This window comes from Triturus cristatus, chromosome 5_2 (assembly GCF_964204655.1).
Source record: "Triturus cristatus chromosome 5_2, aTriCri1.1, whole genome shotgun sequence".
Classification (NCBI taxonomy): domain Eukaryota; kingdom Metazoa; phylum Chordata; class Amphibia; order Caudata; family Salamandridae; genus Triturus; species Triturus cristatus.
In genome coordinates, this window is record NC_140588.1 from 641,886,798 (window position 1) to 641,914,374 (window position 27,577).

Below are 27,577 nucleotides of genomic sequence, written 5' to 3' on the forward strand. Positions count from 1 at the left end.
GCCTCAAAAAGACACTGGTTGATACTTACAAAACACTATCCTGCATTACAATGCAGGGTTTTAATCAACAATATAAAATATGAAGGGGCATATTTATAAGACCCTATGCATTGCTCATTGCACCCCCCCAATGTGGTACAAGGGTGACGCGACTTCAAAATAAGATTTATGAAGCCACGCAAGGCCACCTTGAGTGACTGCATGAATCTCAAATATTGCAACAGGTAGAACGTCCTCCTTTAGCCCTGTTCACCCCCATTTTGTGTTAAATGATGCTGGTGGTAACTGACTCTGACTGTACCCTTGGCGTTCCTAACCAGACTGAGGGCCAGTGCTATATTTAAAAAGGTAAATGTAATAGAGTACACTTACAATTAGCAATGAAAACCTCTATAAGTCTGATTTGCATATGGCTGGGTCCAAACTGGAATGACATGGTGAGCATAAAAACAATGGATTTAGGCCCAGATCTCTGCACTGGGGTGAATGTATGACATTGTTCTGCATTCTGTCCACCAATTGTTCTTTTTGCATTTGTCACCTGAGTGGCACGGGTATGCCCAAACATGGGTCCCGTGCTCTCCATGCCTCTGTAGTCAAGCTATCCTGGCTGATGAGCGGTGGAACCCCCGAAACCGGTCCTAGGATGCTTGTTTCCAGTCCAGGGAGGACATGGCCTTGCAGTTGGGGCTGGACTGTTTCCATTGGGTGCAGGGTGAAGACTGATTTCCATATGGCTGGGTCCAAACTGGAATGGCATGGTGAGCAAAGAAACGATGGATTGAGGCCCAGATCTCTGTACTGGGGTGAATGTATGACATTGTTCTGCATTCTGTCCATCAATTTTTTTTTTGCTTCTGTCATTTGAAAGGCAGCAGTGCTTTGAAGATTGTCTTTAAAAGTAAATGGATGCAAATTCAACATTGGTGGTATGGGCACTATAAAAGTGATTATCTACCTATGTTTTTCATATAAGACACCCCCAAGGTTTCCCCTTGGTGTCCCAGATGTGATGGGGCATATGACCATAGACAGGAACCTTATCAAATCTGTTTTATATGCTCTGGTGAGGGAAAACTGCCCATTTTATTTTTCCCCATCGTAGGTGCCTAGCTTCATAGGTTAACATTGCAATATTTTATTTAAGTATAACTATTGCTAGGAAAGGAGAAACAATTTATTCAAAGACTTAAGAGATTGGTATTGATAAATCAAACAACTTTCTACTGTTAAATGTATCATAAATGCTACAGAAGAGTTAGAACTTTCTTTTCAGTGAGCCAAAATCCAGCCATCAAGTAGTCTCTACCGATTGGTCAGCCTTAACAGGCTTAGCCATGCTGCCTTGAAGAGGCGATAAGTGACTGCATAGAGGTGGGGTTATCTGATGAAAAGAGGGGTAAAGCTGCAGAGGATAGGTCATAAAGAGTGGGCTGGGTAAATCAAACTGAGATCAAAGAGAGAGCAGATTAGTACGGAATGCAAGGCATACCTACCCCCACTTCCTGTGCCCCAGCCAGATGGCAGGCTTAGGACAGGAATTTGCAGAGGTTAGAGGGGGAGAGCTAATGGTAATGAGCCAGACTGTGACTGGTTTAGCCAGCTCTTAGTCCTCTGGAGAGAAATCATCCATGTTGGCTTTTGGAAATACCGTGCCTTGTGGGACAAGGAGATACCACAATTTGGAGTAAATTGTCATGCATTTGGGTGGCACCCAACATCGCATTGGATAGAGTTGCCCCCCTGCTTGTTGTCCCAGAAGACGGAATAAATATGTGAGAGCTGTACAGTCTCTTAGATCTTCTGCCTGAAACTACAAGGAGAAGATGGACTGCTCTGCTGGAATCTGGATATGCAACCAAATGCCTTTCCTCTGAATGACTGCACCTGCTGTAGAATCTGGTAACACAGCCCAGGGGACTGTGCCTTGCTTTAAGAAGGATTAGAGAGTGGACTCCCTGCAAGCTACAGGTTAACAAAGCCCACCTGCATCATATCCGCCAAGAGTCCCCATCCTGGAGTGTGTACAGTGGATTTTTAAGGCTTTGGCTGGGTGCATTGTGGGGATTATAGTCCAGAATCCCCAGTCACCACCTAGGAGATTCCAGACCTTTGGATTGGCGATTTGGATACTTTGAACCTACAAGGAGACCTTCAGGGAGAACCCCCTGGAGTTTTGAGAACTTTGGAGAACATTTGCGAAAAAGCTCCATGAGGTGACCGAACTGACATTGAAAGTCAAGCTGACCACCTTCAACTGCGACCCGGCAAGGATTCATCCCACTGAAAGATTGGAGCACAAGACTTCCAGGATTTGACAGGGGCCTGGCAGAAAGTCAAACTGGCATTCCGATTCAGCGAAGTCAGAAGAAAACGCCCCAGGAAAGTTTCCAAGTTTGAAGAGAAACCTTTGACAGGAAAATCCTGTTTAGTGTACCTGACCAGGAATTCATTGCGGTCAGCCTCAAAATTTGACTTTGTGCCGGGCAAGCCCGACCAGATACCCGAGAGTGACGCTATATGCTTCTAAGCACTGTAAAGTGGTTAATCTTTACAAATTCGTATCTCTTGTTTCCTACATTGGATTATTGTCAATTTGGTGTCATTTTAAAGATAAAAATATGTCCTATCTGTTTAAATTGGTATGAGTTTTTCATTGTGTGTTGTGTGTTGTGTCTTACATATATTATGTATTGTATGATGTGATGTATTGGTGTTTTTATATGCTGTACACCTCTCTCTACTAAGTTGAGTCTGCTTGCAGCTAGCTACTGAGGGTTGAGCAAGGGAATACTTTATTTAGACCTTGACTGGGCCTCCTAATGTAATTGTGACCTTATCACTAGCCGTTGGCAACTACATACCCCTACGAATAAACAGCCATTTTGAAATAAATATCCGAAGTGTCCAATATTAAAATAAACACAGTTTCTCAACTTGACGTCTTGATTTTGCTTTATTTTGATCATATCTTGTTAAGGTCATTATACATTTTAATATAAATCCTACATCATGTATAATAGCTAATATGAAGATCGTACATCAGAAATTCAAAGGGGACCCAAATACAGCAAACAGGAATTAAATATAAAGGAGAGTTGGAGTGGCACAAATATTGGATTGGCAGCTGCCATCAAGGATAACATTGAAGAGAAGACAAAAAAGATAGAAATAGAAAAGGACTGACTTGTGAAGGGCAGAGCACTTACTGGAACAGGAGGAAGGAGACATAAAGAAAGGGATAGAAAAAAGAGGGTTTTTGCAATCAAAGTCTTATGGAACAGTGTAATTCCAGCAGCAGAGAATGCTGCAAAGGAACTGAAGAAACGTGGCCAAAACCTTAGAGGAATGCAGATACATTCCAAACCCACTGTGGACTTCTGAATACCATGAAGAGGGACAACAGCCATGAAGGAAGATGTTCAACATGTCAGCCTTAGGGTGGTCTTCCCTCCCAAATCTTTATCTTTCATCCCTCCTATTTAGGCTGATTTTGTTTGTGTTGGACTTTGGACTCTGTGCACTCTACCACTGCTAACCCATGCTAAAGTGCTTTTACCTTTCTACCAAACATAGTTAATTTTATTTATACCCAATTGGCATATTAAAATGTGCTGGCAAGCCCCTAGTAAACTAGTACCACATGAACCCAGGGCACAAAAAGTAAATTCTACCAGTTGACCTGCATCACCGATTGTGCCACCCACTTAAGGACCCATCCAAACACGTCTCAGACCTGCCATTGTATACTGTGTGCAGACTTAAACCTTTTTGGTCTGACAAAATAAGTTTTTGTCAGGCCCAAACCTTACTTTTTAATAAGTATTAGTCACCCCTAGAGTAGACATTGAACAGGCCAGATGGCAGAGTATTTAAAAAGTAGGAAACGCACTTTCAAGTTTTACACGTCCTGATAGTGAAAAACTCCAAAATCCTTTTTTCATTACTACAAGACTTCCTCCTCCCTTAGGATAACATGATGCTACCTTATTACATTTAATAAGTCATAACTTCTAATTGAGAGTTGGTAGACAAATCTAGTTTGGTATCTAAATGGCTATAATTAAAAGCCCTCTTTAATTGTAAAATCAGATTTTTAGTCACAATTCAGAAAATGCCACTTTTAGAAAAGTTTACATTTTCATGTCTCAATAATTTGGTGTCCGCTGCCTGTATCCTGGCTCACATGACAAGGTATAGTTGGCAGTTTGCCTTTGTGTATTCCTCCTAGTGAGAAACAGAGAAGCTAGGTATTGGTATGATTGGCCACTCTGAGTTAATAAGAGGGTGGTGCTGTCACCTGCTTCAGTTGCACAACCAGCCATGCTTGAGCACTCTGAGAAAGGGTTTGACACTAAGGTATTGTGACACCAGACAATCTGAGGCCAGGACAGGAAGGCAAGAAAAAACAAGCACCTGTGGGGGTGGAAACCTCGAGAAACTTCTCTTACTTTAAAATGGGAAACAGTGATAAATATTTGACCCCAGACCCCAAATCTTCAGTCTACATCTGGACCTGTGAAAGACTCAGAAGAAGGACTGCTGTGCTTCTCAGCTGCAAGAAAGACTGACCCTCTGCTGCTATGCTGTGCTGCCGTTTTGCCCTTCTGCCTGCGTTAAGGACTAGACTTGCATCTTGAATTCAGGACCACCAGAGTGACTCCACAGGCTAGTTGAGTTTCCTCCGGATCAGAAGCCTCAGGGATAGAACAGGCTTAGTACATCTTCTTCCCAAAACCTGAACTCTGCAAGCTGTGTGTCCTACAATGCCAAGTGGTGCTATTCCATTACTGGACCCTTGGAAGTTGGTCTGAATGTGCTCTAACAGCCCCAAATGAGGTACCAGGAGAGCTGAAAAATCAAGCTGCAGAATGATGCATCACCAACCACAAACACTGCATCAGAGCTGCTGCATGCCTCACCTCACCAAAATCCGCATCACAATAGCTACTTGGTTCATCTCCGATGATTTGACGCCCACATCCTTGGATGCAGGTCTCCGCATTGCCCTCATTAATGGCTTTGACAATGCAGGATTTCACTTTGCAAGCCTTGCAGCTTCTTTGAAACCAAACAGTGCATGATGTATCTTGACACTGGGCGTCACATTGCACAAGCACCTTATCAATGGCATCCTTAATGACACAGCATCGTAGCGCCTAGAAATCGCTGCTGGAAGTTGCATTGCTCTGCAACCATGGCTGTTAAGGACATAGCCCATTGTATCCAACAAGGGTAGGCGACTTTGAATTAGGAACGCTGACTTTTGTAACAGCCTCTAAGGCTGGTAAAAGAGAAACAACAATAATGAGTTTACTGTAAGCAAGTGGCCATTCCTTCATGTTGGCCATATGCACAGTAGTGAGAATTTGTTCAGTTGAAGAGAAACTCATTTCCGCAGGTGAATGTAATATATGAGCAATGAGTACTGTTTTACTTTCATTAAACGTGACATAAGTAAATGCAATCACACCCGGTAAAGCCCATTCAGAATCATAAGCCTGGTTGACTTTGCCAGGGACATGTTGTGAGAAAGACGGCATAATAACATCCTCACCCTGAGGGTATGCAAGAACAAAAGGTGGGGGGCCAGTCGACCTCCACCAAGAGAATGTCATAAGGTGTAGTTAAATAGTCCCAGAAGATTGCTTTAATGGTGTGTTTAATATCACCTTCCATCTGAATATCCAAGTGATACAGTCTATCTAGTGGTGTCCGTGGTTTCAGCTGTTATAAATGTATCAGTTGCTTTCGCCACCAGAAATGGATGGAAACTTTGGTGAACTATGGTGACCTTTGCCAAACTGTCAAGGAGAGTCATCACCCAACTCTTGTTCAAGAGCAGGGCTCTTGCCTTCTGTGGCATATTTACCTGTTAATGCTGCCTAATAACTGTGGAGGAGAAACCCCTGACACAATGGACATCTTGGGGAAAAAGGTGTTAAGGTATTGTGAACAGGCACAATCACTACTACGGGACCTGCAAGTAAGAACCGGACCAAACGTTGGCAGTGCCATGTTGCAGGGATTCTGCTCTGGAACAGAACTATGCTTGGGACCATAGAACATCAGTATGTAGGGAATGAGTCACCATACCACCTCAGTGTCTATGAGCCTGGGTCCGACTAGATGTAGTACTTCACGTGCCCTGAGTACATGTGGTACCACTTTACTAGGGACTTGCACGTAAATTTTAATGTGCCAATTGGGTATAAACTTATCAGAGAAACAAGTGAATTTGCACCCTTAGAACACAACATTCTTGACTCTGTCAGGGATCGCAGTAACAGGGCACACCATTTTACGCTCTCATTAATACTTGTCCACAATGCGATAACCAGGAGAAACAAAAAAGTTTAAAATCTTTATTTAAATTATCATGCTCTGAAATGCAGTATATGTGCCACAATTAGAAAACAAATGCATAATAAAAATACTGTTAGCATGGGTAATTTTCTATATACCAGGAAAAGCACTTTCATTTTATAGGTCAGCGTGACTTTTTTTTAACCCCCTCCTTTGCTACTAAAGCTAAATGATTATATGAGAGATCTCTGGGATTACTGGCAGACCCCATACCTTAGCATACACAGATGGACACTCTACATCTCAGCAGATACAGTGCTCTTGTCTCAGATTTCTCGTTCCATGTGTCTGTCTGTGGATCATGTACTCATCTATATGATAGGACGTGCGTTCATAAACTACAGCTGCATTCTTGTGTTATGTCTAGGTGCTAGTGCCTGGTCAGAAAGAATAACAATGGACATTGTTGTTTTACCTTGTCAGTGGTGCTGGAAAAGAGTAGAACACCAAAAAAATGCAGGTTCTGTGTGAAATTACAATGTGGCACAAAGGTAAGCCTGTTTATATAGTAATGTGTGCAAAGGAAAATGAGGCCTACAATGTGTACAGTTAGGCTAAAATAGGGTATACTACAATGGGCAATGCAGAAAATACATGACAAAATAATATAATGAAGGGATCTGTTACGGACCCACGGCCCCAGAGACCACCCACTCCCTGGGGCGAAAGTGAAGGTTTAAGGGGGCCGCACAGCCTCTCTCCTGGAGCCCTAGATGGCCCTGTGGACTGCCACCCCTCAAGACCAGCTCCTGCTATGTCCAGGGGGGCCCACCCCAAGACATAGCTGTTTACTATGGTGTGGTAGGATATTTACAGCTCCCGCCTAGCCACAGCAAATGATGCTCACTTTCAGCAAGTGAGAGCATTGAAAATACTCTCACTTGCTGAAAGCAAGCACAATTGCCTTGATAGAGAGAGGGCTGCATGTTAGTGTCTCCCTCTCTGTCAAAGCAATGCTGGCTCCTGCAGGAGGTGGGGAGCTAGCAGGGACTGTGGGAGCCTTGAGGATCCCCCTCCAGTCTCCAACACTTAAATGTGGGAGCCCTGGGTTGGACCAAGGAACCCACACTAGAGACTGGGACTTGGGGGATGAGGTCACACACTGAAATCGGCCTGGGAGAGGGGACGTGCAGACCCCCTCTCCTTGTATTTTAATTAAAATATAAAGACAAATGCTTGGTGCCAGGGGATGGGTTCCCTGGTGCCAAAATCGGTCCAGGAGGGGAGGCCACTGAGACCCACTCCCTTTACTAAAAATAAAAAATGAAATAAGAAAAAAAGGCGGGGCCCAGGGTAAGGGGTCCTAGTGATGCGTGTACCCCCATTCAGTAAATGTCGGGTCCCAGGGGACGCAATTTGCCTAGGGAGGGTAGGGAAGGCCACTTGGCAGACTCCCCAAATAATAAAAAAAGGGACTGGCAAGTTACTGAAGGCACCACCCCCTTTTACCACCACTCTTGAAACGCACCACCTGGTGCACTTCTGGTTGGGGGAAGAAGTCATCTAAGCTCCAGAGGGTCTTTGGTGGCCAACAAGACATCTTGTTACCTCTAGTAAGTCCCATAGAGCGCGATTGCTGATGGGACTTTGGAGGCCATGCCCCCTTTCTCCACCACTCTGCAAATGCACCTCCTCGTGCACAGCTGGTTGTGGATGAAGTCCCCTTGGATCCAAAGGGTCATTGGGGGCCAAGAAGCCCTCCTTTTACCTCCAGTAAATCCCACACTGCGGGATTGCTGATGGGTGGTTGAAGGACACATATTCATTTTTCCACAACTCTGCAAAGGTATCTTCTGGCGCACTATTCTTTGGAATATGAAGTTCCCTTGAATGCCCTTAGGGGTCAACAAACCTTTCTGTTTCCTCCAGTAAGTCCCAAACTGGGCGATTTCTGAGAGGACTTCTGAGGCCACGCCCTCTTTCTTCACCACTCTGTAAACATACCTCCTGGTGAACTGCTGGTTGGAAATGAGGTCCCCCTGGCTCCAGAGGGTTCTTGGGGGCCAACTATTTCTCTTGTTGCCTCCAATAAGTCCCACACTCCAGGAATTGCTGAGAGGTCCAAGTCCCTTTCTCCACCAATCTGCAAATGCGCCTCCTGGTGCACTGCTATTTGGAGGATGAAGTCTCCTTTGATGCTAAGGGTCCTTGGGAGCCAGGAAATGCTTCTGTTACTTCCAGTAAGTTCCAGAGAGAGGGACTACTGAGAGCTGGTCAGAGCCACCTCCCCGTTTCTCCCCTAATCAGCAAACGTGACTACTAGTTACAAAACCATAGAAATGTACTGACACAAACAAAGGTTACAGGGATGATATAGTTAGGAATTAGCATTTTAAAAAAACTTAGAAATTCACTGAAAAAAACAAAGTTTAGAGGGACTGTATAGTTGGGAAATGGAATTTTTTTTTTTTACATTCACTGAAAAAACAATGGTTACAGGAATATTATAGTTAGGCTCATGTTTCACTCATGGTACACCTGTGAAATTCCGCAGTCATAGTTAGCCATGCTGACCATAAGTCGTGCCCCTGAAATGCACAGCTAATGACCTCACATATATCACTCATTACATGGTCAGTGACATCACTGATGATATCTCAAATGGCATCATTGATGACATAACTAATGATATTATCATCACAATCACTGATGCATCCACTCACATCTCCATAGAGCCTTTCATACACCCACTCCTATAGAACCTTTCATAGACCCATATGAGTACTTACACAAGCACTCACTGATTCATAAATCAACACACACAACCATTCACTGACCCATACTGACACTCATGTACCCATCCACTCACTGATACAGCCACTGACATATCCACTTGTATACTCATGCAACCATTCACACACTGAGTCAGTCAATCATAGCGCTACTCACACACCTAGTCACTCACCTATATAGTCAATCACACACTCACCCATGCAGATATACTCACACCTACTCACTCATACAGATACTATCATATACTCACTGACCTATACAGTCACTGATACAAGCACACTCACCCATACAGCCACTCCCTCACTCACTCACTTGCTCACTCACTCATACAGTCCCTCATAAACCCTACCACTCAATTATACTGCCTTTCACATACTCGGTTGCTCACCCATATATAACTGACACATTCACTCACAAACCACACAGACATACACACACTCACTCATCCATACAGCCCATCATACATATGATGATGATGATGATGGGGGGATTTATAGAGCGCGTAGTTACCCGGAAGCATCCCAGCGCTAAACCAGAACAGAAAGACCAGTGCGGGTACCAGAGAAATAGTTAGAAATGATTAAGGAAAGAGGTGGGTTTTCAAGAATTTCCGAATCCGCAGATGGCAGGATTCAGCCTGTAGTTTCAAGGGGAGGGAATTCCACAGTTTATCTGTATTTACCGAGAATCGCCGTCCTCCTGTGCGTACCTTTTTTACTCTGGGCATAGTGACCAGGCGTTCATGATCTGAACGGAGTGGTCTGTTGGCTTTGTAGGGTATGATTAAGTTCTTCAGAATGGGGGGCCCCTTACCCTGCAACAGTTTGTGTGCAATACATAAGGATTTGAATTTTACTGAGGAACTTCGATTTTCGATCACGATCGTATCGACCCGCCATTTTGTGGCCCGCCACCATTTTGTGTTGCCATCCCTCAGGCAGCACGGCGAACAAAGTCTATTCTGCTTTTTCTGTAGCCTGGTGTCGAAATACGCCCTCGGCCTCTATTCGCAAAGCTGGTGTTAGAACTAGCCGAGTACACTAATCCCCGTCTGGCTTTTCTAATCCCTGTCTCAACTATCTGTTGGCTCACACTATTCTTTCCTGACCTTATCTTCTCGACTGGCCTTCACTGTCTCCTGCTAGCATTCTCTCGTTTCACAACTGTCCTCCAATACACGCAAACGTATCTCGCCACCTGCAAGTTAGTTATGAATCTGTTAATGTATTAGCTTGAGGGTGGGATGACAAACACAGTTGGAGGAGAGGTCTCTTCGAGTTATCTGACACTTCTGTTTTCAAACCTTTCTTATTGGTTCCACCTTGTTTTCCAACTTTCCTTATTGGCTCTTTCTTGTATGCTCTGGGAGGGTATTTTATTAATAATTGTGTCATTGTATGGTATTTAACTTGATGTCGCCACAGAGTGAAGTGGCAGTCTCCTGAGAACCTACTTTGTGTACTTCTAGGATAACTGTACTAGCTGCAGCTAAATAAATCTGATCTTCTAACGCCGACAGAGTGTCCCGTGTCTCTGTGTAGTGAAGCAGGAGAACTCCGGAGACTTTGGGCGTACCCTGCGCCGCCAGGCCCAAAAGGTTCTGGTTCTTCAACTGGTGCCCAACGTGGGGCGGCTTCAATGGTACCAGTTCTGCTCAAAGGTCGTGAATGTCGAAAGTGGTCCGAAGGTCTTTTGCAGCGCGGTTACTCCTTCCTGACGGCTACTGACGACCGCTGCCCTGACTGCCGCCCTGCTTTGGCCCTTCCTTTGATGATGTATGGTAAGGCGAGACGATAGACGGCCTCTGTTGGTGGAAGAAGACGTCCTTAGCTTAAGTATCTTCGTGGGTCGCGCCCACAAGTTTGTTCTTTGATGTTCTTTGATTAATTTCTTTGGTTTCTTAGATTTATCCTTTGCAAAAGATAAAGCCGAGGGTAAGTGCATTTGTGCTGCGTAAACTGAGTTTTACTCCCTTGAAGTTTGTGAACAGTCCAGAGACATCTCGAGATGCCTGGTCTGACTAAGTTTGGAAGAATTTGTTGTCTTGGTTGTAATAGGGATTCCCGACTTGAGGACTCTTGTCCGATTCCTTCGGTAGGAACTCCCACATATGAGCTCTATTCGAAACATGGTATCGGCCCCATTGCCTTTAACGAGACATGGACCCGATACACGAAGAAAGATGGTGTTCTCAAATGGCCCGAAAATGGTAGTTTTGATCCTGATGTGCTAGATAATCAGGAAGCAGTTTTATTCTAAAGAAAAGCCCGGCCGGCAATGTTTGACTCTTTCCGCCTTTGGCGTAAGGAAGCCAAACAGAAAGAAATTAAACAAGCAAAACGAGATAGGAAAGCACAGGGTATGACAATTATACAGGCTGCCCAACAGTTCAAAGACGATGAAATTGATAATGCGACTGAAATTTCAGAAAGACAACATCGTATGGTGATAGATAAATGCTATTCGGTGTTGCCTGTTTCTCCTTCTAATAATAAGAAAGATATAAAAGAAGATCCCCTAATGTCCCATTTATTAAGGTTGCCGCCGCCTTATGCGCAAAGTGCCAATGTACCTCAGCCGTTACAGCCTGTTCAGCCGCCAGTGGTACTTCCGCCTGTTCCGGCTCTTCTGCATTTGCCACCTCCAGTATCACCGCCCTTGCCGGTTTTACCGTTAGTCTTAACTTCTTTGCCTTCATCTCCTGATCTTAGCTCTCCTTTGCCTTCTACTCCCCCCGGAAGGTATCCATTCTTCTCCTGTCAGTTCTCCTAACACTCTGTCTCCAATTCTTATGTCTAATTCACCGTCTGTGCGTAAGCGTCTCACAGACACTGTCACTGGTATGTTATCTCCTTTCTTTGAAGCTTTAAATATGTCTCCGGCTTTTGTTCAAAGACAATCTCGTAGTCAGTTCCCAGATTTTGAGGAAGGAGAGAAGTTAGACTCTCTGGCACGAAAATGGATCAAGAAGGGTCCACAATACAGTGTGCTTGATATTATGCCTACCTTTTTGCAATGGAATGCGCCTACGCAAAGATATGTTTTCAATGTAATGTGCGACACTCTCATTAAAGAATGGGACGATGTGATTTTGAGTCCGATCTCACAAGATCTGTTAAATGTTCAGACTGATTTTGAAAAAGGACTTATTGTGGGTTCTAAGGTTGAGGAAGCTGTAAGGACGCTTATCTCTTATAGATCCTTATTGTTTTCTCAGATTTTCCTTGATTCCAATCCGTCAGTTAAACTGACGTCGAAAAACTATCCTATGAGAGAGGTTCCTCCAGTATGGAAGGAAGAGGGTGCGGCAGTAGGTGCTAATGCAGCTATTCCTGCTCATTTCCAAAGTATATGGGTACATGTCCCCTGGAAGAGGTCTGAAGTTTTGGCCCTTAAACAGACTCTACCAGATCCTCATAAAAACCCTGCAGGTTACTATAAAAAATTATTGCAGACAGTTGACGCTTGCATTATGAATCTAGCAGATATTGACATGCTAATGGGAAATGTAGTCCCACAGACAATATGGGCTCAAATTCGTAGAGAGGATCACGAGCAGGAACTAGGTGCTACTTGGGATGTTATAACTAATACAGATAGAGACCAAGTGGGTGGCGCAAAGCCTGACACTCTGATCTCGGAACTCCCTGGTAGGATCATTACGTTAATGAAAATTATGATGCCTGCATTGAGAGTTAACTGGGATAAACTAGCAGCATGCAAACAAAAGAAAGATGAAAGTGTCTCTGACCTCTTTACTCGTTTCGAGGAGACATTTATCGACCACAGTGGTCAAGACATGGCTACAGAGGGTGGACAGCGATTATTCGTGGACAAATTTGTATTCAATTTGCTTCCCGAGCTGTCACACAAATTAAAAGATTCAGAAAGTTCATGGGCTGTTTCTTCTTCTGCTCAGATATTGGCTACTGCGCAATATTATGAGAATAGAGATAAGGAAGAAAAAGAAAAGCAAGAGAAAAAGACAAAAGATTTAAAGACGAAGGTTCTCTTGCAACAAGCCTATCCACCACGTTATGCTCAGCCCCAAATTCAGCAGCCCCCGCAGTTTCAGAGGTTGTATCAAAAACCTGAGCCATACAATCCGCGACCTTTGTTAGGTCCTAATCAATGTGCCTATTGTAGAGAGGAAGGTCATTTTAAGAATAGTTGTCCGGTTTTATTGCAGCACAATGGAGCGTTACCTGCTCCACGAGGTCGTGCTGGCCTCCAGTCAGCAAACAGAGGTAGAGGTCGGGTATGTTGACTCAAGAACAGCGTGCCCTTCCTTCTCCCAATTCCACAAACTACTTTGATCAGCAAACTGTGAGGTCTACTCAGTATTACAATGAAGACCATTATGTCGAAGGCGAGAATGAGAGCTTCATGCCAACTAGGACAGCCATGGACAAAGTAAGGGAGTTGTGCCAATCCCAGTAGATCAAAATGGACCTTATGTTAACATCACTACAATGGGTGTTTCAGAGCCATTTCTTCTGGATACTGGAGCAATGAGAAGTTCTATTATTCATTCTAGACTCCCTGGGGCACCTTTGTCTGGCTTAACGAATGTCTCTGTAGGATTTTCTGGCGCCCCTGTTCGCAATCCAGTTTCTTGCCCTTTGCCTATTTCAGTTGGTCCTTATGATTTGGAAGCTCCACTTCTGTTGACGAATGGTTGCGGTGAAAATCTGTTGGGCCTAGACCTATTGAAAAGAATGCATGCTACAATATATTGTTCTCCTTCTGGTGTACATCTCACTTTAGGACAGAAATTGGTCTCCCCAATGTATTTGTCCAAAGATCAGTTTCCACCTGAATTACTTTCTCTTCCAACAGCACTTTGGGCCACGGGTCCGAACGATATGGGTTGTCTTGAGATTCCGCCTTATGTTGTCACTCTTAAGCCCAATGTTGAATTACCGCGTATCCCACAGTATAGAATTTCTGCTGAAGGTGAGAAAGCGCTTTTGGGAATCATTCATGACTTGATTCAGAAGGGTGTGGTTGAAGAAACAAGAGGTAGTACATGCAATAGCCCTATTCTTCCTGTTCTTAAACGCACTGATCCTTCTTAGCCTCCTGTGTACCGTTTTGTAATTGATCTGCGAGAAGTAAACAAAATTGTGATTCCACAATTTCCTGTTGTTCCAGATATCACTGCTTTGTTGACAATGATACCTTCCACAGCGACTTGGTTTTCCGTTATCGATCTAAAGAATGCCTTCTTCAGTATTCCCATTGCAGAAGAGAGTAGGGATATTTTTGGTTTCTCTCTTGGAGGCCGAAGCTTCCGGTTTAAGCGTGCACTCCAAGGCTATTGTGAAAGTCCCTCCATTTACAGTCAAGCTTTAAAATGTCATCTTGATACTTTTCATTTGCCGTCTGGTGCTGCTCTTATTCAATATATGGACGACTTATTAGTCGCTGCTGATTCAAAAGATATCTGCAAAGATGTCACTGTTGCATTGTTACGCCACTTGTTTAAACTGAATCACAAGGTTTCACCTTCCAAACTACAATATGTTTGTCGAGAGGTTACCTATTTGGGTCATCTCCTACCAAAGGAGGGACGACGATTGACACCAGAACGAATTCAGGCGATTGCGCGAATTTCTGTACCATCCACACAAAGGGAAGTGCGTGCCTTTCTGGGTATTACTTCTTATTGCAGACAGTGGATCCCTAACTTCTCTCTAATTGCCAAACCTTTGTTGGCACTCACTTTAAAAGATACGCCTCAGCCCCTTCCTTGGACTGATGAGTGCCAAAAGAGTTTCACTGACTTACGTACTGCTCTGTGTTCTGCTCCTGTACTAGGCACCCCAGATTACACTAAGCCTTTTACGCTCTATGTTCACGAGAGAGAAGGTTGTGCTTTGTCAGTTTTAGTGCAGCAATTTGGAGACAAACAGCGGCCATGTGCCTATTTTTCGGCTACGTTGGATCCTGTAGCTAAAGCATTGCCCAGTTGTCTCAAAGCGACAGCAGCAGCAGCAATTTCTATTCGGCAGTCTCTTGGAGTGGTGTTGGATAACACTCTCATTGTCATGGTGCCACATGCAGTGGGTACTTTACTAAACAGAACGAAAACACAGCATCTTACGAGTGCTTGTTTAACTGGTTACGAGCTGACGTTATTGGCTAGTCACATACACATCAAACGATGTAATACCCTGAATCCAGCTACTTTATTGCCCCTTCCAGATGAGGAGAGTGTTGAGGATCAGCATGATTGTTTCTTCCGTACTGAGGAAGAAACAAAAGGAAGAATTGACCTGAGAGACACACCGCTAGAGAATCCGGATGGAACTCTATGGGTAGATGGTTCTTGTTTTAAAATGCCTAATGGAGATACAGTTTCAGCCTATGCTGTAACTACTTTACATACGATTGTGGAAACTGCACACATTAGACATAATTCAGCGCAAGCAGCAGAATATTGATAGCATTAACAAGAGCTTGTGTATTATCAAAAGGGAAAAGAGTGAACGTATACACTGACAGCCAATACGCTTTTGGTGTAGCGTTCAATTTCGGGCGTCTCTGGAGGGAAAGGGGTTTTCTCACTTCACATGGCATAAAAATACAACATGGTCAGTTAGTTGACTGATCTCCTCGAATCACTTGCCTTACCCACCCAAATAGCGATTGTGAAATGTAGCGCACACAAAAAGATTACGGATGATGTTGGTCGAGGAAATGCGTTTGCAGACGAAATAGCAAAGAAGACAGCGAGAGATTCAACGAGTCGAATGTATGTGGCAGGTCCTGCGAATTGGGTCAGAGAGAGAGGAATGTATGAGAATACAGTGGAAAGTGTAAAAGCGATTCAGAAAGAGGTTTCAGAGAGGGAGATGAGCAAGTGGAAAGAAAGTACGGGAATGTTGGATGAGATGGGTTGTTGGGTGGAATTATCTGAACATCAACGTTGGCTGTTACCAGATGCCTATGTTCTCCCAGTGGTTACTATGGCACATGGTCCAGCCCACTTAAGTGCATAAGGCATTTGTAAACTTCTAGCTCCAGTGTGGCAGAATGAGAATATCCCAAAATGTGCAGACTGTTGGAGGGAGGACCACCGGGGAGTCAGGGGGGCCCCTCCGGTGCACCTTCCTACCGCAAGGTTATAGCCGAGCGCCGCTGAGAAGCCTCCTAGGAGAGGTCTTTCTCCTATGATCGTACTAGGCCCAGTAACACCACCACACAGGACTCCATATCAGTTGCTTATCTAGGTACGTTATCAATAGTAGTATATTCGAAATGTTTACAGGGGGATCGAGAGATCCAGAAAGAGTCTCAATGTCTTTGTAGGGACAGGGTAGCGGGACAGTCTTAGTACCAGCCTGGTACAGGGACGCTCTGCGCCAGACCTTGCGTTAGGCCGAAGGTGGCTCTGGAGATCGGAGCGGCAGGCGCTGGTCTCAAAGCAGCTCGGACGTGGAGAGCCGCGACGGTGTCTGCAAGACTCGGGTGGTAGTTCCGCTTGGGTCGAGCTGCGACACAGTCAGCAGGGCTCCGGTGGAAGGTCCTCTTCAGTCGAGCCGCGACGAGCTCAGCTGGGCTCTGGTGGCAAGTTCAACAAGGTCGGGCCGCGACAGCGTCAGCAGGGCCCCAAAGGTTCGTGAAGGTCTTTAAGCACGGTGGAGCCGCGACGTAGTCAGCAGGGCTCAGAGCGTGGTTCCAGGATGAGTCTTTCTCCGTAGGGTCAGCCGCGATCCGATCAGCAGGGCTCTTGACTCCGGGATACAACTGCTGTCCTGTTGCAGTGTCGCCCTAGATATAGGTCTGGAGCCCTTTGATGTCCGGACCCTTGCGCCCGGGGGGGGGGGCGGAGAGGCCAGGTCGGGAGCAGCCAGACGCTCAGCGGGAGAGGCGCCAGTGTTGTAACTTGAAACAGTAATGTGATTAAGCATTTACCAAAGACATTAATGCTTTCCCTTCAGATCATGTTTTCTCCGTTATGTTGACCGAAGTTTGGACTCCATTTTGTGTTGTCATGCTGCCACGTGTTCGCCACGAGGAGAGTCCGACCTCTGTGTTAGTTGCTCTTGTAATCTGCCCAATAACAGTCTATAAATAGCCCTTCTGTCTATCTGGCGCATGCCCAGACTTGACCACATCTGTTACTAGTTAGCCTTGCTTGACCATGTGTTCGCGGGCTCAAGGAGTGTGTTGGCTCCGCCCATGTATTGATTCAGTATCGAGAATGACCATAAATGGTAATGTTCTTCGTCTTCATGTTGTATCCACCCACTTATGAGCCCCTCTACTGTGTATAAAAGGGAACCATGTACGAATGTTCTTTGTGCTACTCTATGCAATACTGAAGAGTGTTGTGTGGATTGTAGGACCACCCTTAAGGGTTAATAAATGCTGTTTTTGTACTTTGCAGTTTCCGTGCCAACTTCCTTATAGATTCCGTTACAGGAGAGCGAACCCTTGTGTCTTGCGGGCCTAGCTGGGGCCTGAATTCATCAATTGGCGCCCGTCACGTGGGGCTCATCGGCGACTCGGATGCTCGAAGGACTGGTCGCGACGAAGGTGAGGAGTTTGGCCGGGGATGTGATCACTGCCAGCGGCGTCTTAGCCCTGGCATCCCGAGGTTTTTCTTCTTCCCTTCCGAGCTGACCGTCTGGGTGGCGCCGGTCATCGACTGAGACCTCTTCTGTCGGTCCTGCCGTGAGAGCCGTTTGGGCGATTGTGGAGCTTGGCAGTTGGAATCTGGACTCTTGATTGGTAAGAACCGTTGTACGGTACTTGCTCCGAGTTTTGAAGCCTGATCTGGCTATTTGAGTTTGATTTGTGATGACTAGTCATATTTTGGGTTTGTCTTTGTGAAAATATATGCGTTGCAACACATATAGGCAGGTAATGTGGAGAGATTTCTCCGGAACTGTGTAAACTTTGAACGGCGCAACGATTAAGTGCCATTTTTATAATATTGCATATTTTGCATTATTTCTGAGCATGCCTGCTTTCAGCGCACTTCGTAAGTGGTGCTGCTGTTTTGGAAACCGGTTGAACATCGAGGAATCTGCTCCAGCTCCCCCAGAGGGGACTCCTAATAGGGATATGTATGTGAAGCATGGTCTTTCTTCCATAATGTACAGCACAGTATGGAGGAAATACACAAAGAAGGATCCTGAGTTGCGATGGCCTTTGTATGGATCGTTTGATATACGTAAGATTGAGTATGTGGAACAGTGTATGTGTAAGCGACGTGCTCGTCAGGATATGTTTGAGTGTGTGCGATTATGGGTGAAGGAAGTGCGTGAGCGAGAGAAGCGTGAGAAAGCGCTGTTTGATAAAGAACAGCGGAAGAATGATCATGTGCGAGCGCAGGAAGCGAAGCGTCGGGAGGACAGAGAGCAGACGGACAGACAAGAGAAAGAGCGTAGGCTGCAAGTTTCGGGTCAATATGTTGTTCGGCAGCCACTTTATCCTGTCCTTAATAATGCTGATGATGATTTTTATTTGCTAGATCGCTCTCCGCCCCCTTATGTTGGCGCATCCGCTCCGCGGCCGCAAGATTCTGACCCGGCTTCGGGTAAGGTAGACACGCGGTCCATGCTGTCGGCCGAGCAGATGGCTGAGCTTCGGCAAATTTCCTTCCGTGCACTTAAGGGCAAGGTATCCATGGAGGAATTATTCCAAACTTGGGGGTCGTGGCAGGAGAGAGATAAAGTGTATTTTCTGGGTCATTTCGCGGATGAAGTGATTGATGCTTTCCGGAAACGTTCCGGTGTCTTTGAGCCTGACGAAGTGTCTTCGGATGCCAAAGCATTGCGTAACGGTGTTTTTTCTCCCCCTAAGGCTCCTGATGCGGCTCGGCGGCTGTTCGCCTTGCGGGACGAGGTGCTGGCCCTCAGAGAAAAAGCGCGCCAACAAACAGAGGAGGAGAAGCAGTCGGATTTGTTTGCAGCAGGGGGCCACCCATCCACCTCCCTGTCAGATAAGGATGACGTAGTGCATGTTAAACCAATGCGAGAGGCGGCACCTTTGTATGTTCCTCCTAAAGGAGCGGGGACTAGCTCGGACATTAACTCCGCCGATGCTAAGGGATATTTCGTGTATAATTGGGTTTATACTCCGTGGCATAGGGCTGATGTTATGGCATTAAAGAATGCATTGCCTGACCCCCGCAAGAATCCAGCGGCCTTCTACGAAGAAGTCGAGGGGGCCCTGAATTCTTGCATCATGACCTTAGCGGATATAGACCTGTTCTTTGGCCTTATCCTACCGCCGGATACGTGGCGATCTGTCCGAAGGGTAGATGATACAGTTGCCTTCAAAGCCCGGTGGTCTGAGCTTGAGGATGAGGACAGGGAGAGGAAGCCCGCACAGAAACCACCCCAGAGTATTTTAGATCTCCCTGCTGCTATTGTGGCTAAGTTGAAAACAATTATCCCCCCTAAAAAGATTGACTGGAATATGTTAACTGCATGTAAACAGACAGCTGACGAGTCAGTTGCAGATTTTTTCACGCGCTTCGAAGAAACGTTTCATGACTTTAGTGGGCAGTCGCTTACTGACGAAACGGGCCGCCACCTTTTTGCGGACAAATATGTGGCCAATCTGCTACCGGCGGTTGCGGCCCGTCTAAAAGCGAGTGAAAGTTCTTGGTCCTCCGCTACGCCGACGGCCCTCCTGACTATCGCCCAGTATTATGAGCGTCAGGAGCAAGAAGCAAAGGGCCAGGAGGAAAAGAAATCGAAAGATTTGAAAACAAAGGTGATGTTGGCGCAAGTCTATGGCCCGCCTCGACGAGGTAGTAATAGAGGTAGGGGAGGATCTTATGGTCCCCCCCTCGGGCCGATCTGATTTGAATAGGAACCAGTGTGCGTATTGTAAGCAATCGGGCCATTGGGCCAGGGATTGCCCAGTGTTGCGTGCTTCGCGTCAGGGGCATACTCCGGGTGGCCCGAGAGGTAGAGGGGGTTTCTCGAGTTCTAGAGGGAATTCTAACGATAATGTCCGTTTTGACACTGCTGGGCAGCACCGAGATAGATCAAATGTTTTCGATCGCCAGCATCAGTATCACGTGTCGGAGATTGACCGATCGGGATATCATGATTCTCAGCATGCATAGGAATGCGTTGGATGGGGGTACGAATCAGTTGAGGTGCCGGTCGATCAGACGGGTCCTTATGTATCGGCTGAGGTTTTAGGCTCTACTGATCAGTTCCTAGTGGACACAGGAGCGACACGTAGTGCATTGTCTAGGCACTTGGTTCCGGGGGCTCCCCCATCCGGCTTAATGGTTACATCGGTAGGGTTTGACGGTACACTCTCCCGAAGCCCTCTTTCACAGCCCCTTACATTTAAGGTTGATTCTTTTTCTGCGCCCTGTCCGTTTCTGCTTGCTCCGTACACACCGGATAACATTATGGGCCTTGATATGTTAAAGCATTTTAGGGCTACGATCCGCTGCTCCCCTGAAGGTGTGAGGGTGATCTTAAATGACAACTACCCCCGGTCTGAGCGGATGTGTGCGATATCAGAGGATGCGTTGCTAGCTACCCTCCCTCGCGCTTTATGGGCGACTTCGGACACAGATGTGGGACAAATGGTGATTCCTCCGGTCCACATTAGTGTCCAAGAGGGGGCGGTGTTACCACGCCTCCCGCAGTATCGTATTTCCCAGGAGGGCGAGGAGGCTCTCATACAGATTGTGCAAGATTTGATCGCAGTGAGAGTAGTGGAAGAAGTTCCCTATAATATCTGTAACAGCCCGATTCTCCCCATTCTGAAAAAGGACACGGATGCTAAGGTCTATCGGTTTATAATTGATTTGAGAGAGGTAAACAAGATCGTGATACCTCAGTACCCAGTGGTTTCCGATATCACGACGTTGCTTACCTTGGTCCCGCCTACGGCGACCATGTTCTCAGTGATTGATTTGAAAAATGCCTTCTTTTCCATTCCCATTCACCCCGATAGTCGATATCTTTTTGGGTTCACTTTAAATAATAGATCTTATCGTTTTTGTAGGATCCCCCAGGGCGACACAGAAAGCCCTAGCATTTACAGTCAGGCTTTGAAACGACAATTGGATTCCTTTGTTCTGCTCGAGGGGGTCGCCCTCATTCAATATGTCGATGACATCTTGCTGGCGGCTGACACCCTGGAGTTGTGTGAGAAAAGCACGTTATCCTTACTTTCCTTTTTAGCATCCCACAATCATAAAGTATCTCGGAAGAAATTGCAATTCTGTAGACCAAAGGTGACGTATTTGGGTCCCCTTTTGTCTAAGGAGGGGCGTGCACTCACACCGGATCGTATTCAAGTAATTTTGGACACACCGAGACCATCCACGCAGAAGGATGTGCGTGCATTTTTGGGTCTTGTTTCTTTTTGTAGACAGTGGATATTGGGGTTTTCTCACATAGCTAAGCCATTGCTAGCTCTCTTGACAAAAGACACGCCTGTCCCAATCCCTTGGTCAGATGAGTGTGATGCTGCTTTTCAGCAACTGCGACAGGCCCTTTGTTCAGCACCAGTGTTAGGGACCCCTGATTATGCAAAACCCTTTTCGCTGTATGTGCATGAGAAAGATGGATGTGCATTATCAGTTTTAGTGCAGATGCATGGCGATAAGCAACGCCCTTGTGCATACTTTTCGGCTGTACTTGATCCTGTCGCCCGAGCATTACCAGGGTGTTTTCGCTCGGTTGCGGCGACAGCTGTGTCAATACGCCAAAGTGAAGGAATTGTGTTATCCCATAAGCTGTTGGTGTTAGTTCCCCATGCTGTTGATGCCCTGCTTAATCAAACAAAGACACAGCATTTGACCAGTGCCCGTTTAACGGGATATGAGTTGACGCTCTTGGCTCCTCATATTACGTTGAAAAGGTGCGTAACGGTAAACCCGGACACATTATTGCCATACCCCGAGACCCAGCCTGAGGCGCGGAAAGCGCATGATTGTATTCTTGTGACTGAGGAACAAACAAAGGGTCGTATTGATCTCCAGGATACGCCCTTTCCAGATGTAGATGGAGAACTGTGGGTGGACGGATCATGCCTGAAGCTACCAGATGGTACGACTTCAGCAGCGTATGCAATTACCACATTACAAACGATAGTGGAGACAGCACGCATACCACAGAAGTCAGCTCAAGCAGCGGAACTGATAGCATTAACACGAGCATGTGAGCTCAGTACAGGATTGTGTGTGAATGTTTACACAGATAGCCGCTATGCCTTCGGAGTAGCGCACGACTTCGGCCTACTCTGGAAGGAGAGAGGGTTTTTAACGTCACATGGGGTACAGATAATGCATGGAGAGTTAGTTCACAATCTTTTAACCGCATTGACATACCCAAAGAAAATTGCCATCGTTAAGTGTAGCGCCCATAGGAAAGTAGTTGATAGAGTTGGAGAAGGGAATGCTTTAGCGGACCGAATAGCACGGGAGACTGCGATGCAGCCCGGTGCTACTGCCATGTATGTAGTAAAGTCACAGGTGGAAAGATGGCGTGATGCGAAGGAGGAAGTGCGAGAAATGCAAAGGACCGCTTCTGATAAAGAGCGGGAGAAATGGGCTAGCGAGGGAGAGTTGGATGATGAAGGCTGCTGGAGGAATAAGCAGATGGATAGATGGAAATTACCTACGGCTTTTGTACAACCTATGGTTCAGATGGCACATGGGCTAGCACATGTTGGAGCTTCCGCAATTGTGAAATTGCTTACCCAAGTTTGGGAGCATCCAGAGATTGCTAGCACGGCAAAGAGGGTGGTGCAGACCTGTATGATTTGCCTGAGGTATAACCCAGGAAAGGGTACTCGAACTCCAGCAGGAGGATTTGCGACACCCACTGCACCCTTCGAGGTTCTGCAGATGGATTACATCCAGCTTGAGCGCTGTAACAATTTGAAGTATGTCCTAGTAGTGGTTTGCGCCTTCAGTAAATGGGTTGAGGCGTACCCTACGAAAGACAATACTGCAATGACTACAGCGAAGCTGCTGCTGAAAGAGTTTTTCCCTCGATACGGCGTCTGTAGACTTCTGTGGAGTGATAATGGCCCTCACTTTGTAGCGGATGTTATAAAGTATGTCTTGAAGGGTCTAGGCATCACTCAGAAGTTCCACGCCGTGTTTCACCCTCAGTCTGCAGGACTAGTCGAGAAGTATAATGGTACACTGAAGCTTAAGATCGCTAAAATTCAAGCTTCGACGTCTTTGACTTGGCCAGACGCCCTGCCACTGGCGTTACTGTCAATTAGATCAGTACCGCACTCCCGAACTGGCCTTACGCCATACGAAATCGTATTTGGACGCCCAATGAACATTTGGGGTCCACCAAGGCCTAAGGCTGTGTATGATGTACCTTGTGTAATGATGAGCGATTATCTGGCACAGTTAACGGATAACTTGGTTTCTATTCATCAACAGGTCCGAGAGGCGCTCCCTGATCGGTCTACCGGCGAAGGACATGGTCTCCGGCCTGGGGACCATGTCATGGTGAAAGTCTTCGACAGGACAAACAGCTTGGAACCGAGATGGGTGGGCCCTGAGCAGGTCCTCCTCGCGACGAGGACGGCTGTGCGAGTCTCGAACAGGAAGAATTGGATCCATTCCTTGCACTGTCGAAAGGTACCGCCCGGATTGGTGGAGCCGGCCGTGCTGACCGATCAACGAGAAATCCTGGCAGCGGAGGCAGGCCGTGCTGGGGAGCCAAACGCCACTGAGGAGCTCTTTCCGGACCACGCGACTTCTGGAGGAAGGCGATATCATCTTCGACCACGGAAGTGAGTTTTCTAGTACCGGGACATACTGTCAGAACGGCCCTTGGGTTAGTGAAACGGAGAGCCGATGAGGCAAGGGGGGGGGATCAGCCCTGCATTAGTGTAGTGACACCCGTCTTGGCCCGCTGGTGAAGAAATCAACCGCTGCCCAAGGGGAAGAGTTCTGACAGACCTGTTAGTTTCAGGAAGATATCAGGGTATTGTTCTTTTTGACATGGAGAAGAAGAAAATCCTTTGTGCATCGGGGTTCATGCTGACAGTAGCTATTGTTGGGATAGCCACATGGTTTGTGGAGGAGGTAACTCCTGCTCGGAAAACACTTGTGTTGACGACTCCAGTGCCTGCGGAGCACTACTTTTATACATTACCATATCAAGAGTTGAAGCATCGACAGTCCTATTTGAATAACACTTTCATTCAGATGCTGCATCATACCCACGTTGCTACGAACGCTACGAACTGTTGGATATGTGGGATGATGCCAGCCCATCAGAAGAAAGGAGGTACGCCATTCATACCACTTCCTTTCTCTCATAATGGCTCTTGTAGAGCATGGTACACTTTGCTGTTTGCCACTCGGAAACCGACAGTGGGACGATTGCTTTTCAGACTCAATAAAGAATGTCATCAGGATAAAAATGGATATCCGCAAGCGAATGGGACAATTTGGGAATGGGAAGAGTACCGACCAGACAATGAATCCATTCCCTACATCTTTACGAACACAAGAGACACTGTGGGAAAAGATAAATTTGTAATTCAAGTAGCACAAGCTCAAGCGGACCTGTGTGTCCAGAGTGTGGGCTTTATCCCTGTTGGTGTCAGTGATTGTATCACTGTCTTGAACATTGATGGATTGAATAATAGTACCTTCCTAGCGTCCCATAATACCTACTTTGTGTGTGGAAATAAAGGTTATTACCGTTTGCCGGCTGGGTGGTCTGGGGTATGCTATGTATCATTCCTATTACCTCCTGTATTCCTAGCACCCGCATCTTATCATAAAGATTTGAAATTGTTGAATAATGTGACTGTAAATAGGTATAAACGTACTCTATCGATTGATGATGTGGATCAGACTGATACCAGCTTGCAGCAGTATATTGATTTTAACTTAGGACTGTTTTTCTTTGTTGGAGCCGCTTTGAACAGTAGGAAGATCCGAAGATTAACAAGAGTGGTAGAAGCTGTAACAAATCAGACTGCTGCTGCTCTTGGGAATCTTACGGAAGAGTTACAAATCACTAGGATTGTTGGATTGCAGAATCGTATGGTATTAGATGTCACGTTAGCTGATCGAGGTGGAGCTTGTAAAATTATTGGAAGTAGCTGCTGTGTGTTCATCCCTGATCATACGCCATCAGTTTATAACGCCATTAATAAGCTGCATAAAATAGCAGCTGAAATCCACGCAGAAAACGGCACTTGGTCCTTTTCTGGATGGTTTTGGGCATTGGTTACTGCCTGGGGATGGAAGGTCTTAACTGGTCTCTGTATTATTATAGCAGTTCTGTTCCTTTTTTGTATGTGTGTTCAATGTGGACCATTGTTCTGTTCTGTATGCATTTCATTCTGCATCCCAGATAAGAAAGCTATTGCCGATGTTGCTCACCAGAAGCGTCTAGCTAAAGAGGTTGAAGGAATGATGACCATTGACATATATGATGATTATTCTGGTAAACCGGATGTCTTCAGTAAATGCTGAAAGGGTCGTCTGTTGTAACTTGAAACAGTAATGTGATTAAGCATTTACCAAAGACATTAATGCTTTCCCTTCAGATCATGTTTTCTCCGTTATGTTGACCGAAGTTTGGACTCCATTTTGTGTTGTCATGCTGCCACGTGTTCGCCACGAGGAGAGTCCGACCTCTGTGTTAGTTGCTCTTGTAATCTGCCCAGTAACAGTCTATAAATAGCCCTTCTGTCTATCTGGCGCATGCCCAGACTTGACCACATCTGTTACTAGTTAGCCTTGCTTGACCATGTGTTCGCGGGCTCAAGGAGTGTGTTGGCTCCGCCCATGTATTGATTCAGTATCGAGAATGACCATAAATGGTAATGTTCTTCGTCTTCATGTTGTATCCACCCACTTATGAGCCCCTCTACTGTGTATAAAAGGGAACCATGTACGAATGTTCTTTGTGCTACTCTATGCAATACTGAAGAGTGTTGTGTGGATTGTAGGACCACCCTTAAGGGTTAATAAATGCTGTTTTTGTACTTTGCAGTTTCCGTGCCAACTTCCTTATAGATTCCGTTACAGGAGAGCGAACCCTTGTGTCTTGCGGGCCTAGCTGGGGCCTGAATTCATCACCTGGCCCAGGAGAGCTGGGGGGTGATCGCATCTAGGTGTGGGAGGACGGTTGGGGGTCCCATCGATACTGCCCTCCGCCGGGAGAGGGGAAGTGTTCACGTGGTACCCCCTGGCCAGTTGTTGGTGCCTCGATGTCGGGGCTTTGCTGGGGCCGAGGCCGAGTTGAGCGGGGTCACGTAGGCTGGTGCGCAGAGTTACGTACAATCCAAAATGGAGGAGCCCCGAGGTGCAGGGGACCTCGTGCGGCTTGGCGAGGGGGAACAGGACCACGCCACGAGGCCGGCTCCAACAAGCGTCCCCCCCAGCTGAAGGCAGGGAGAGTCACCCATCTCCTTGGGGGTTCTCCTCGCCGAGGCGGAAGAATCTGGATAGGCCGTCGGCATTGGCGTGGTCGTTGCCGGGCCGGTGCTCTATGGTGAAGTCCATCCCTTGCAGCGAGATGGACCATCGCAACAATTTGGGGTTCTCGCCCCGCATCTGCATTAGCCACCGCAGGGGCCGGTGGTCAGTCTGGACTCGGAAGTGGGTGCCGAAAAGGTAGGGCCGGAGCTTTTTGGGAGCCCATACCACGGCAAAGGCCTCCCGCTCGATGGTGCTCCACCTCTGTTCTCGGGGCAGCAGTCGGCGGCTGATGAAGGCCACAGGTCTGTTGAGGCCCTCGGTGTCCATCTGGGAGAGGACCGCCCCAACCCCGTACTCCGAGGCATCTGTCTGAACCACGAATTCCTTGCCGTAGTCAGGGGCCTGTAGTACAGGGGCAGCGCACATTGCCGCCTTGAGAGTTTCAAAGGCGGTCTGACAGCGGGGTGTCCAGTGCACCGTCTTGGGCTGCTTTTTGGAACTGAGCTCCGTGAGGGGGCCCACAATACTGCCATAGTCTTTGATAAATCGCCGGTAGTAGCCTGTGAGGCCTAAGAAGGCCCGGACAGCTGTTTGGGTGGCGGGAGGCTCCCACGCCTGGATGGCATCGACCTTCAACTGGAGGGGCGCCACCTGGCCACTCCCCACCTGATGGCCCAGATAGGTCACTGATCCTTGACCGATCTGGCACTTGCTGGCCTTAATCGTGAGCCCGGCCCTTTGGAAAGCGGCCAGGACCTCTCTGAGGTGTCCTACGTGCGCGGCCCAGTGGTTGCTGAAGACTGCAATGTCGTCTAAGTAGGCCGCGCTGAAGGCTTCTAGTCCGGCCAGGACCTTGTTCACCAGTCTCTGGAAGGTCGCTGGCGCGTTCTTCATACCGAAGGGCATCACCCGAAAGTGGTAGTGCCCATTGGGGGTGGAGAAGGTGGATCGTTCCTGGGCGCCGGGGGTGAGCCTGATCTGCCAGTACCCAGCGGTGAGATCAAAAGTGCTTAGGTAGCGGGCGGCCCCTAAGCGGTCGATCAGCTCGTCTGCCCGGGGCAGGGGGTGGGC